The sequence below is a fragment of the Canis lupus genome, chromosome 2, assembly GCF_048164855.1.
Source record: "Canis lupus baileyi chromosome 2, mCanLup2.hap1, whole genome shotgun sequence".
Taxonomy (NCBI): domain Eukaryota; kingdom Metazoa; phylum Chordata; class Mammalia; order Carnivora; family Canidae; genus Canis; species Canis lupus.
This window is the reverse complement of record NC_132839.1, coordinates 69,484,015-69,496,495: the sequence shown is the minus strand read 5'-3', so window position 1 is coordinate 69,496,495 and position 12,481 is coordinate 69,484,015. Positions and strand designations below refer to the sequence as shown.

Sequence of the window (12,481 nt, the reverse complement as noted above, 5' to 3'; positions counted from 1 at the left end):
CCATGTGGTTATATGGAGGGACAGAAAAGAACAAACAGCAAATGGTAGATACTACAGTTTGTGCAAAAACATGTAAGGTGCCATTGCCTGAAAGTGAAGGGCTGCGGTGGGAGGGGTGGAGCATAAGTCAGGCAGGTGTGTGGGTCCCAGTGGCCACAGCTGGGTCTTGGGGTTTTTGTCTGTAGATGATGGGAAGTCACCTAACAGTTCTGAACATAGGAGTTGCATGTTCTCATTCCCTGTGCAAAATGAGACATTTTACACAGGAGATGATCGTTACTTAATTTTTAGGCTGTATACAGCCATTATTTGAGATAAACCATAAAAAAATGGATCCCTCCTCACTCCTGGCACAAAGAAGATTTCAGCAAATATTAGTTTTTGCCAGTCTCCTTCTCTTATTTATTCCTTAGGCTTAGATGTCTGTAGACAGGAGGTGGCATTTTTTAGAAAGGGGACACTCAGAAGTGCTGTTTCCTTTTTTTTTTTTTTTAAGATTTTATTTATTTATTTATTTATTTATTTATTTATTTATTTATTTAATTTATTCATGAGAAACACAGAGATGTGTGTGAGAGAGAGGCAGAGACACAGGCAGAGGGAGAAGCAGGCTCCATGCAGGGACCCCGACGTGGGACTTGATCCCGGGACTCCAGGATCACGCCCTGGGCCGAAGGCAGGGGCCAAACCGCTGAGCCACCCAGGGATCCCGAAGTGCTGTTTCCTTAGAACAGAGTTCACTCTTCTTTGGCTGCCAGTTGGGCCTGGGTCTGAAAGAGTGGTCTTTCAGCACTGGCTTTTGCAAAGTCCCTGGGGAGACTGGCAAATGCAGGGCCAGGATGAGGACAAAAGTTGGAGAGGGATGTGATCCAAGCGGGAGGCAGAAAATGAGAGGATTAATTCAGGTCAAGGGAAAAAAAAAAAGTGAGGGAGAGAAACACAGGCAGTGGATGCATATTGGAATGGTGAGTGACTGAATGTCACCTTCCCTTCTGTAGACGCATGGCCCACTAGCAGGGCACTCTGCAGTGGGCCACAGGGCCTACTGGAAAGGCCTATCTCTCAGGAGGAGGCAGGAGGGGTTCCAACAAGCATAGAGAGGTGGGCTGAACCCTCCTGCAAACAGCTGATGAATGGCAAAACTGACTTTCAGCTTAATAAAAGCGCCCTTGAGGGAGCTGATGGCTTATACAATTGCTTCCAAAAGGAAACTCTTTCCCTCAGATGATTACAAACTGGATCAAATTGAACTCTACAAGCTGACTACATTTTCAAAAGTAGTTGGCTCAGGGAAGGATGTTGCTTAGATCAGGGTTTGCAAATTCACGAATCCATCACTTATTTTTGAGAACTTTCTATGTGCCCAGAGCTCCCCAAAGGAGGCTGCAACTGAGTACGATTCAAAATCTCTACTTTCTTAGAATGGAATTTATTATATACTTTGAGGGTCAGGAAACCAACAAAAAACAGAGAGTATGTTAAATATGAGGCATTACCAGTGGTGATAAATGCTGGGGTTAAGAGAATTAGCAGGTGGGAGGGGTGAAGGAAGGGTTTGATGGAAACTGCCTGAGAAAGTGGCAACCTAGCCCCTGGGGAGAGGATTAGTCTTGAGCTCTCTGGGGGAAAACACTACCTTGGTTGAAGGATGAGCAGGTACAAATGAATGAGGTGATCAAAGGAGGGAGGCTCAGTTGAGGTCGGAAAAGGAAGAGCCACAGGTCTTGCAAGCATTTATGGAAGTAATGAGATAGGATCCACATTCGTGTGAGCAGAGCAGTGATGTGAGGCAGTCCAAACTTGCTTTAAAGGATGACTCAGGCTGCTGTGCTGAGAACAGTCTACTGGGGACTTTAGAGCAGAAACGCAGAGACTGGTTACAGCAATCTGAACCAGGAATGATGAAGACCTGGGCCCAGGAGTTGTGCTGCATGCAGTAAAAAAAAAAGGGGGGGGAGGATTATGGAACTATTTTAAATTTAGAGACAACAAAATAAGTTAATCTATTAGATTGGGTATCTGAGGAAAAGATAGGGGCACTTCCTTGAGAGTAGAAGGACTCTGAAAGCAAGTTGGATGTTGGCATTGAAGGGGATCAGGAGTTCATTTGGAAGTCTACTGAGCTGGATGTGTCTAGTATATATTAGGGTAGAGGTTTTCTGAAGGCTGAACAGTGTTCAGGGGAGCTTCCTTCTCTCATGCTGACTCTGAAGGTAGGTAGGGCCGATCGGAGTGCTGGAGGTTCAGGATTCAGAAGACTCAATTTGCTCAGAAGGAGAAAGACATGGTGAAGAGCAGGGCCGACCATGGCTGTGGCAGTTGAGAATACTTGGAATGGGCATCCCTTTGTAAAATATCAGTCAGTCTTTTCCATAGATGAGTAGACTCAAGTAGTTTAAATTTTAGAAGTGTAATTTTGAGCTCCAGTGGCTCTAGGTTAGCCCATCTTTCCCAGTGAACCTATTACTGCTCAGAGCTGGATTTAAAGGAGAACTTTTTCTGCTCCTAAGCATATTTGGTAGTAGATACAGAAACCCCCTCTGACTTTTATCAAGCGGATGCCCCATCCCATATTTGTCACAACACCAGAAGCCTCAGCTGAGACACCTTACCCCTACAGAAGCTGTGATTAGAACTGATGATCTGCCTTTTGGCTGAGCCCCATTAAGCCTGTATCTTTATCTCCTGGTCTCCTAATCTCTCTTCACCAGCCCTTTCTCTAAGGCTACATAGAGGACTTCTCAGATTTGGCTTCTTCCAAATTCATTATAGTCTCACATACACTTCCAAGTCTCACGTACACTTCAGAAAGCATTGCCTCTCACTAACAAACTGGAAGAGAGCCCTGTAATTCTGTGCACCCCCAAATTCACCCATCCATCTACACCTGTATATCCCCTTCCCTACCCATTCTAACCTCCTTCCCTACTGCAATAGATTAATTTCCTCCTTCCTGTGAAGGGTAAATCCTGGATTTATGCAGCAAATTCTATAAGCAATTATTTACTCAGGTATTTCACTTCCATGATTATCTCTTTCACTCCTGCAGTATCAATATTTCTTTGCTCAATCACTTCTAATATCCCCTGTTGCATTGTACAGAACATTCTGTAACCTGTAAGCACCTGCCTCATTTCTAGCTGACTTTGAATAAATGATGAGGAAACCTAGCCCTACTTACTGTCTCCCCAACCATGCCGACCCTTCTTTCCTGAACTCACTCCCAACTGCTCTTTCCCTCCAATTTACCACTGGGACTGCCTTGGTCAAGATTACTGGTGACTTTCGGACACCTGGGTGGCTCAGTGGTTGAGCATCTGCCTTCTGCTCAGGGCGTGATCCTAGGGTCCTGGGATTGAGTCCCGCATCAGGCTCCCTGCATGGAGCCTGTTTCTCCCTCTGGCTGTGTTTCTGCCTTGCTCTGTGTGTCTCTCATGAATAAATAAATAAAAATCTTAAAAAAAAAAAAAACATTACTGGTAACTTCAACATGGCTAATGTAGTGGTAAGTTCAAGTTCTCACATAGTTGACCTGTTGGTGGTGTTAAGAGAACTAACCTCTTCCTTATCTAATGTATTTTATTTGTTTGATTTCTCCTGATTTCCTTCATATCTTACTGGCTGAATTTCCTCAGTCAGCTTTGTTGGGCTTCCTATATTTTATAGAAAATTTGCTCTTCTGAAAATAAAGCAAAGTGCTGTCCCTAAACTAACAAATATACAACATGATCAGTTGTCTCCACCCCATCCCTGTGTGTGTGTGTGTGTGTGAGTATGTTGATTTTATTTTGTTTCCCTTGTCTTTCATGGTGATTCAATTTATTTCTAAGCACTCCACTGAGCATGGATCTCCACTGAGTTTGGAGCTCATGTTTTGAAAGTTTTTTACTCTGCCTCACTGCCTGGATGATCTCACTGAGTTTCTGGCTTCTAAAACAACTAACTGTACACTTAACATTCATAAATTAAATTTCAGCCCATCATCGTTCACCTGAGCTTTACACTCAATGCACCACTAGTATTTTTAAGAGATTCCTCAAAATTCACATGTCCGAAGGAGAACCGTCAGTTAGAACCTTGCACACAACACTTTTTCTAGCACAATAAATGGCATCACCCTCCAATCAGCTACTCGGGTCAAAAATCTAGTGGTCATCTTCAAATTCCTTCTTTCCTTCAAAATCTTTATGCAATACTCACCATACCCCATGAGTTACATCTTCCTAATTTAGATTGCATTCAACTATTTTTTGCTATTTCCAATGTTGCTTTATTTCATCCTTGGGCTATCACAATATTCTTACTGATCTCTGCACTTCCACCCTTGCTCTCCTGAGGATTTATAACATAGCACTCTGTTTTCTAGTTTGCTGTCTGTTTTTTGTTAAACTAAGATGTAAGATGTATTGATGAAAATCACTTGCTTTTGTCTTCCAGTATATGCTCTGTGCCCTGAGGTATAGTGTGGTACACAGGAGGTACATAATATATGTGTTGAATAGATGCTTAGCTCATGAATGAATGAATATGGTTTGAAGATGGATTACGAAAACTTATTTGAAGAATAAAAACATTCAACATTATTAAGGTGTTATTTTTCTGAAATTGCTTGTTTAATTTTATTTACTTGAGCTACTGATACAGTAAACAAAGAACCATCCAGATATCTAGAAATTACAGTCTTAACTATGGTGTAAACTTGCCATTCAATTACAAGCAAAAATATTCATCTATCTGGTACTCAATATGCCTTTCTCTAAAATAAGAGGGTTGATTTCTCAGTTCCCATTCAGCTTTCATAACCTAATTTTGATTCAAATTATTGAGTCTAAGCAGCTTATATGTTTATAATTGTTCTTCTGTCTTACACCAAATAAATAAAACCAGTTTTAAGTTAATAGTTTGAAAAAAATTCTCACTACCTCTTTTTGTATAAGGAACTATAATTTCTGCCCTTAAAAAGTATCTCTATTGGGTGAGATGTTTTATTTAATAAATGTGGCTAAATAAATTATATATAACATATATCTTTAATATTTAATATATGTACTAAATATGCATTATATGTATTATATATACATATGTACTGTGTAAAATATCACTCAAAAGTTCCAGTGGCCTACTGTAACCCACTTGTTGTAGGTCATGAAAATTCATTGTTAAACATTTAGGAATTTGGGGAGCTAGATATCAAATATTAGTAGCTTGAAAGTAGCCAAGGAGGAAAACACAGAGGCCAGCAAACACTACAAATCAGGGTTTTTTTGTTTTGTTTTGTTTTCTTTTGTTTTCCCCGGAAGGCTGGTTTACCAGCAGACCACTGCCAGTGACTATTTTTGTTTTTGTTTTATGTTATTTTACTTTATTTTAATTTTTTGTCACTAAAGCAATTAGGGATATCTATCTTGTCTTTCTTTAGGAGAAGAAACACACACTCACAAACATACACATGCACTGAAAGAGAAAATTACTAGCAGTGTTTTAACTAGGTACTTTGTAAAGTCCAAACTTTTGACTTTCAGAAAAGCATAGTATATTATATGTGTTCATTATGTACATGTGGAAATTGAAGGCAGGAGACACGAATCATTCCCTCTATTGTGGTCTCTTTGCTTTCTTTCCTTTTCACCCTCCTTCTTTCCCTCCTGCACTTATCCCCATTTCTTTTTTTTTCTTTTAACAAATATATTGTTTAGAGAGGAGATTGGATTTTTCTAAGACTTTGAATTACCATATACATTTTAAATATATATATATATATGCTTAAAATCCAGAGCTATCAGTAGAAGTGGTAAATGAGACAAGGAGAAATTAAGAGAAACTATTGGAAATAAAGTAGGTGAGACACCAAAATTAAGATCAATGAGGGAAGGGATGTGGAAGGAGGCAGGAGAATCCCATTATCAAGGTGTGAACTAACAAGAGTAAGAGTGGGATAGTAAAGAGAGGACTTGCTTAACACTCTTCATTCATGCATTCAGCAATTAAATATTGCATATCTGTACTGAGTCTCTTTGACAATTGGGACATTTTGAGGTGTTTTAGACTTGGACCTTTTTCCTAAATAAATACATATATTTAGATAATAATCTGTATGAGACAGGCAATGTAAGATTTAAGAATGCTCTGTTTGATCAAGGATAGAATAGCAGTCAGAGTTTTCTAGATAACAGAAAATAGAACCAGTAGTTTTATTATAAGGGACAAACTCACATGATATGGAGGCTGAGAAGTCTCACAATCAACTGTCTGCAAACTGGAAAGCCAGGAAAACCAATAGTATAGGTTCTAGTCCAGACCTGAAGACCCAAGAACCAAGAGTGCCAAGGACAGAAGATCCAGCTCAACAGTTGGACATAATTAGTTCAACCTTCTTATGCCTTGCCTTTTAGTTCTATTCAGGTCCACTCACACTGGATTGGATTGGTTGAGGCCCACTGAAGAAAACCATCTGCTTTACTCAGTCTACCAATTCAAGTACTAATCTCTGAGAAATACTCTCACAGACACATTCAGAAATAATGTTTAACCAACTTACCTGGGAATTAACACAACCCAGTCAGTTGACAAGTACAATTAACATCATAAGTAAGATTCTGGGATGAGACTATAATAATGTTGAGAATGTTTTGTACAAAAAGATTAGAACTTTCCTGGGATGGGAACCTTTAAATCACATCTCAGAACAAAGGCATCAAGAAATCTGTGTTGTGGGTTCAGTGAAGTGCCTACTAGGAATCTGGATCACATACCACTACCCAGTAAGTACCATTGTAGTGGAACCAATGGGACTACAATATCCCTTTATATGGAATTGGTCACACTAAAATAATGTATTAGTTTTCTATTGCTGCTATAGCAAATTACCACAAGTTTTGCATCTCAAACCAAAACAGATTTATTATCTTATAATTTGGCAGGTCAGAAGTCTCACCAGGGTAAAATCAAGGTGTTAGCAGAGCCATGGTCCCTTCTGGAGTTTTTAGGGATTGGGACAAATTAAAAGAACTTATTAAACTCAACAGCAAAGAAACAAACAATCCAATCATGAAATGGGCAAAAGACATGAACAGAAATTTCACGGAGGATGACATAGACCTGGCCAACAAACACATGAGAAATTGCTCCGCATCCCTTGCCATCAGGGAAATACAAATCAAAACCACAATGAGATATCACCTCACACCAGTGAGAATGGGGAAAATTAACAAGACAGGAAACAACGAATGTTGGAGAGGATGTGGAGAAAGGAGAACCCTCTTGCACTGTTTTTGGGAATGTGAACTGGTACAGCCACTCTGGAAAACTGTGGGAGGTTCCTCCAAGAGTTAAAAATAGATCTGCCCTATGACCCAGCAATTGCACTGCCGGGGATTTACCCCAAAGATACAGATGCAGTCAAATATAGAGACACCTGCACCCCAATGTTTATAGCAGCAATGTCCACAATAGCCCAAACTGTGGAAGGAGCCTCCGTGTCCATTGAAAGATGAATGGATAAAGAAGATGTGGTCTATGTATACAATGGAATATTACTCAGCCTTTAGAAATGACAAATATGCTGCTTCGATGTGGATGGAACTGGAGGGTATTTTGCTGAGTGACGTCAGTCAACCGAAGAAGGACAATCATCATATGGTCTCATTCATTAGGGAATATAAGAAATAGTGAAAGGGATTAAAGGGGAAGGGAGAGAAAATGAGTGGGAAATATCAGAAAGGGTGACAGAACATGAGAGACTCCTAACTCTGGGAAACGAACAAGGAGTGGTGGAAAGGGAAGTGGGCAGGTGTTGGGGTGACTGGGTGACGGGCACTTGATGGGATGAGCACTGGGTGTTATGCTATATGTTGACAAATTGAACTCCAATAAAAAAAAAAAAGAGAAAAAAAAAAGCATACCAAGTTGAGATTGGATTGCTAGAGACCCACAGTATTTGCTCACCTACTGTGTAATTATAGGAGATGGAGAAAATGAGAAAGCAGAGATGGTATGATGGATTGACCCTCTGAGCTTTTTGAGATGCAGGGAAAGTATACTTTGCCATTTCCCAGGCACTATTGATGTATTCACTCAGGTGAACAGATGAACCTCGGGCTGCAGATATGCTGCAGACCACTGCAAATGTGGGAAAAGCAAGCAGTCCAATCTTACAGAGCACCACTAGCAAAAATACTCTTTGACCAAACTCTTCTGAGGCTCTTTATTTTTAAAGATTTATTTTATTTATTTGAGAGAAAGAGTGAGGGCTGGTCAAAGGAAGAGGGAAAGGGAAATCTAAGCAGATTCCACACTCTGATGTGGGGCTCAACCCCCTAGATCAGGACCTAAGCTGAAACCAGAAGTGGGAACATTTTCTTAGGGTCTTCTAGTTTGTTCAAGTAGTCCTAATTTTTGGTCTTCATCTCTGTTTTGTCCAATATTAGCAAGAAGCTTACTAAGGCAGTTTAGTCAGAATTCTCTATCCTTTGTGCCTGGCTACCCTTGATATGAAATTGAATTCCTCATCCTCAATCATGCCCTGGATCCAGGTTCCACCTGAAAACCCTGGACTGCCTTCAAGAAGAATCCTGTTAAGCCATTTTATTCAGATTTCCATCTTACCCCTGATGTGTCCTCTCAATATTTTCTTTTTCCTAAGTAGGCTCCATGCCCAGGGTGGAGCCCAGTGCTGGTAGAACTCATCACCCTGATATCAAGACCTAAGCCAGGATCAAAGGTCAGATGCTTAACTGAATGAACCACTCATTATCATGCTCCTGCTTAGTAATTCTCCATCCACTGACTCCCACCCTCCCTCCTCCCTGGCTATGAATATTAATACTCACTTTTCCTTATTGTGTTTGAAGTTGAGCCTAAACTCTCTCCCTCACTTTGCAAAACACCATTACAGTGGTCCCTTTTGCTGTTGTGATGACCCCTCTTCAAAAAAGCCTACCTTACCTTTCTTTAACAAGTGTCAAAAATAGGGTTTTGTTAGCACCATCAATAACTAAAGAAAGGTAAATCACAAGTTTCTCATTAACAGGGCTCTCACTCATCTACAGTGAACCAGGAGGTATGAACCTGGCGATGCTCGATAGAGATCATTGTAAAGGAGGCAGATACCTAGTCACATCCACCATGCAGTTGAGTTTAAGCGTCACCATGTCACTGACTTCTTTCTCCTTTTCAAAACTGGACCAACCATAGAGAAAGGGGAGGTGATAGTAAAAGAGAGGATCATGCCTCAATCTATATTCTAGGCTGTAGTGAAGCCTGTGCTGGAAAGAAAAGAGTTTAGCATTAGTGGCCTCAACTGAGAAAATAAAGCTGTGTTTCTATTATAGAATTCAGTCTCTTCAGTTAAACTAATTAAAATAGGCAAGAGTAGATGGCAAAGGTGCACAAATAAGAGTGAATTAATAAGACAATAAGAAGTCAGACTGAAACCAGTTCACAGAGGACCCCACCTCTCTAGTTTAATAAATGTGATTTTGATGCTGTCAGCTACAAAGCTGAAGATGGAAATAATTGAAGGAGTGACTTTAGAAACAAACAACTGTCAGGATACCTGCATTCTTTTTGGAGCTCTACCACTGTTTAAAAAACTGGGGCCAAGTCATGGTCTAATGCTTAAATCATCTCTATTGTAAAAGAATGTTGCTATTGCAAAGAAGAAGGTCATCTCAAATACAGGCACGATGTAAGTGGCTGGCACAGGGGCTTGAAGAGGTAGGTGATGAAGTCAGAGGTGAGTAAGGGATCTGCGCTCTTATAATTTGGAAGAAATAGGTACCCACATCATCAGAAGTGACAGCAAGGGAAAGAGAGCCCCGGTAGAGAGATCTGGATCATGGTAGATAGGAACACACATCATGACTTTGAGATCTAAGTTTTGGGTGTTTTCTTACAGGACAATAGAAATTGAACAGTTAAATTTGCCCTCTGAAGCATCTTCACTCTCACTTTGCCAGCCAACTCATGTGCTGTTGGAGAGACCATGGAATTATATCGGGAAGGAATTTTGCACGTTCTCAAACAGCCTATTTTTGGGAGCATGAATAATTACTCCAGATGGCTGTTTAAATCTGTTGGCATTGTTTCTACTGTACATTCATTGTTTAGAGACCCATTTTGTTAGATCTCAAAGAGAAGTACAAAGTTGCAATAGTCGTCATATTTAGCATTGATCTCTTGTAAGCTTTTTAAAAAACTTCCACTGAGAGAAGGTTAACAGAGATGCTGATATGAAGATTTTTAATAAATTATGATGGCAGTGGAGCCAGAGAGCTTCTTTTATAAGAACACAGTTTTAAATTCTAATGGTTGTGCTGTGTGTGTGTGCATGTGTGTGTGTGTGTGTTTGCAGAGATATATAACACCTTGTATACTTCCTTTGATTTAATTTTTTATGAATTCAAACTATTTAGGATAATTTTATCAGGGTTATTCAGTAGAGTCACTGACCTTCTTATTTTCTGCATCAAATGAAAACATTATTTTTGTTCTCTCTATTTTCTTCCTTCCTTCCTTCCTTCCTTCCTTCCTTCCTTCCTTCCTTCCTTCCTTCCTTCTTTCCTTCCTTCCTTCTTTCCTTCCTTCCTTCCTTCCTTCCTTCCTTCCTTCCTTCCTTCCTTCCTTCCTTCCTTCAAACAATAGAATGTTTTCTATTCCTCCCTTTCTCCCCCTCCTCTTTCTTTCTTCATTTGTTCATTGGCTCATTCATTCCTTCATTGATTTGTTCATTCCGTACAAGCTTCTCTTTCCCACACACTCTAATTGGTAAACCATCAATGAAAGTTCATTTTTGGTAAACTATTAAATATGTAACAGAAAATAGGCAGAATAAATAGTTATTTCTTCTGTCAGAGCAGATTCAGGGTCAGGCTCTAATAGTATAGGATGAATCTAGATACTAGACCTGCCTTTAAGATTTTATTTATTTATTTAGAGGAGAATTGGGGGCCAGGGCACAGAGAGAGAGATAGAGAGAGAGAGAGAGAGAGAATCCCAAGCAGACCTCCTGCTGAGCACAGAGCCCAACTCAGGGCTTGATCTAACCACCCTGAAATCATGACCTAAACCAAAATCAACAGTTGGGCACTTAACCAACTGAGCCACCCAGGTGCCCCTGGAACTGCCTTTAAAGTAATGTCTCTCAACCCGTATCCACAAGAATCCTCCATTGCCTGATGGTTACATCTGAGAAACATGGCCAGCAAAAGCACAGTAACAGATGAAGTTTATTTTTTTAAAGTTCATACAAGCAGTAAATACCATTCAATTGTTCATACACTTGGTTCTACATTACAGGGGAGCCATCTCTACCCGGAGAAGTATTTGAAAGGATTTAGAAGCAGCATGACAAAATCACAAGAGCACTGTGACAGATGATAGTAGATGGATGAAAGCATAACTTGTTCTAAAAGAAGAGGGGAGGATAAAACCTACAAATTTATAAACTTGGAGACATTTAGTGGGAGAGAAAAGAGCTCTATAGTAGTCAAAAAAGTCTGCAGATTTTAACAAATGGAGTTTATAACCAGGAACTTGAGTAAGTAAGAAAGTATTTCTGCATAGTTCTGATGAGAAACAATTTTTAAAAAATGAGACAGTTTAAGACTAAAATAACAATACAAAGGAAGCCATCTTTCACCTATGTTATTGATGTTATTCAACATTTTTTCCTAGAAATTTTAGGTAAAGTAGGCAGAAAAAAGCCATACAACATAATTATTTAAGGTTAAAAAAAAAAAGGTCTGTGCCATTTGGAAATAATTGAATGCATACTAGAGAACTCTAATAGATTCAGCTTAAAAAAAAAAAAACATTTGCGCTAACAAATAATAGTGAAATGGTTAATTTTCAAGACAAAAAAAAGTTTCCTTTATTACTTTATAATCACTCCAAAATATAAGACCCTAGACACAGTGGCACAGTGGAAACAAAAATGTAAATAACTAAAAATAAATTGATCAGGAAATCTTCAGGGACTATAAACATAATTTTAAATATCAAAAGGCATTAAATTGGGGATATTCAAGATACATTAAGAAATATAGATAGAGTTTAGATTATAGACTTACTGTGAGAAGAATTAAATGACAAAGCTTTTAAATCTGTCCAAATTAATAATGTGTTTTTGACAAACAAAATATTAACTTAAATGTCAATGGAGATTTTGTATATATTTAACAAAAATATCTTCAAGCTTCTCTGGAAGAGCAAACAGTAGAAATGCAAAGAAATAATATAGGATGCCTTGTCTTACTATTATTAAAGCTTATAAAATTAAAATAATTAAAATTCTATGATAACTATGCAGAAATAAACAGGCAATTTAGAATGTGTTGAAGGTCACCATTCAAATGACTAGGAAAGAATGGACTTTCCAAAATACACAGTGGAATGATGTTTCCTCTGAAAAAGTAGTATTTGATCAGTATCTCAATATCTATACCACAATAACTTACACATGGACTAACATGTTTTTTGTTTT

At 39.0% G+C, this 12,481-nt stretch overlaps 1 long non-coding RNA gene across 6 annotated transcripts in view; it reads left to right on the top strand.

Annotated features, from left to right (window-relative positions):
* Window positions 1-12,481, top strand: part of LOC140621128 (uncharacterized) — a 104,989-nt gene that overhangs the window by 15,491 nt on the left and 77,017 nt on the right. For 2 of the 6 annotated variants that reach the window (XR_012020864.1, XR_012020866.1), the window contains one exon: window positions 11,296-11,536. The exons of the other annotated variants lie outside the window; for them this stretch is intronic. This is a non-coding gene — a long non-coding RNA (uncharacterized lncRNA). The remainder of the gene's footprint in view (window positions 1-11,295; window positions 11,537-12,481) is intronic. 6 annotated transcript variants of the gene reach the window in all.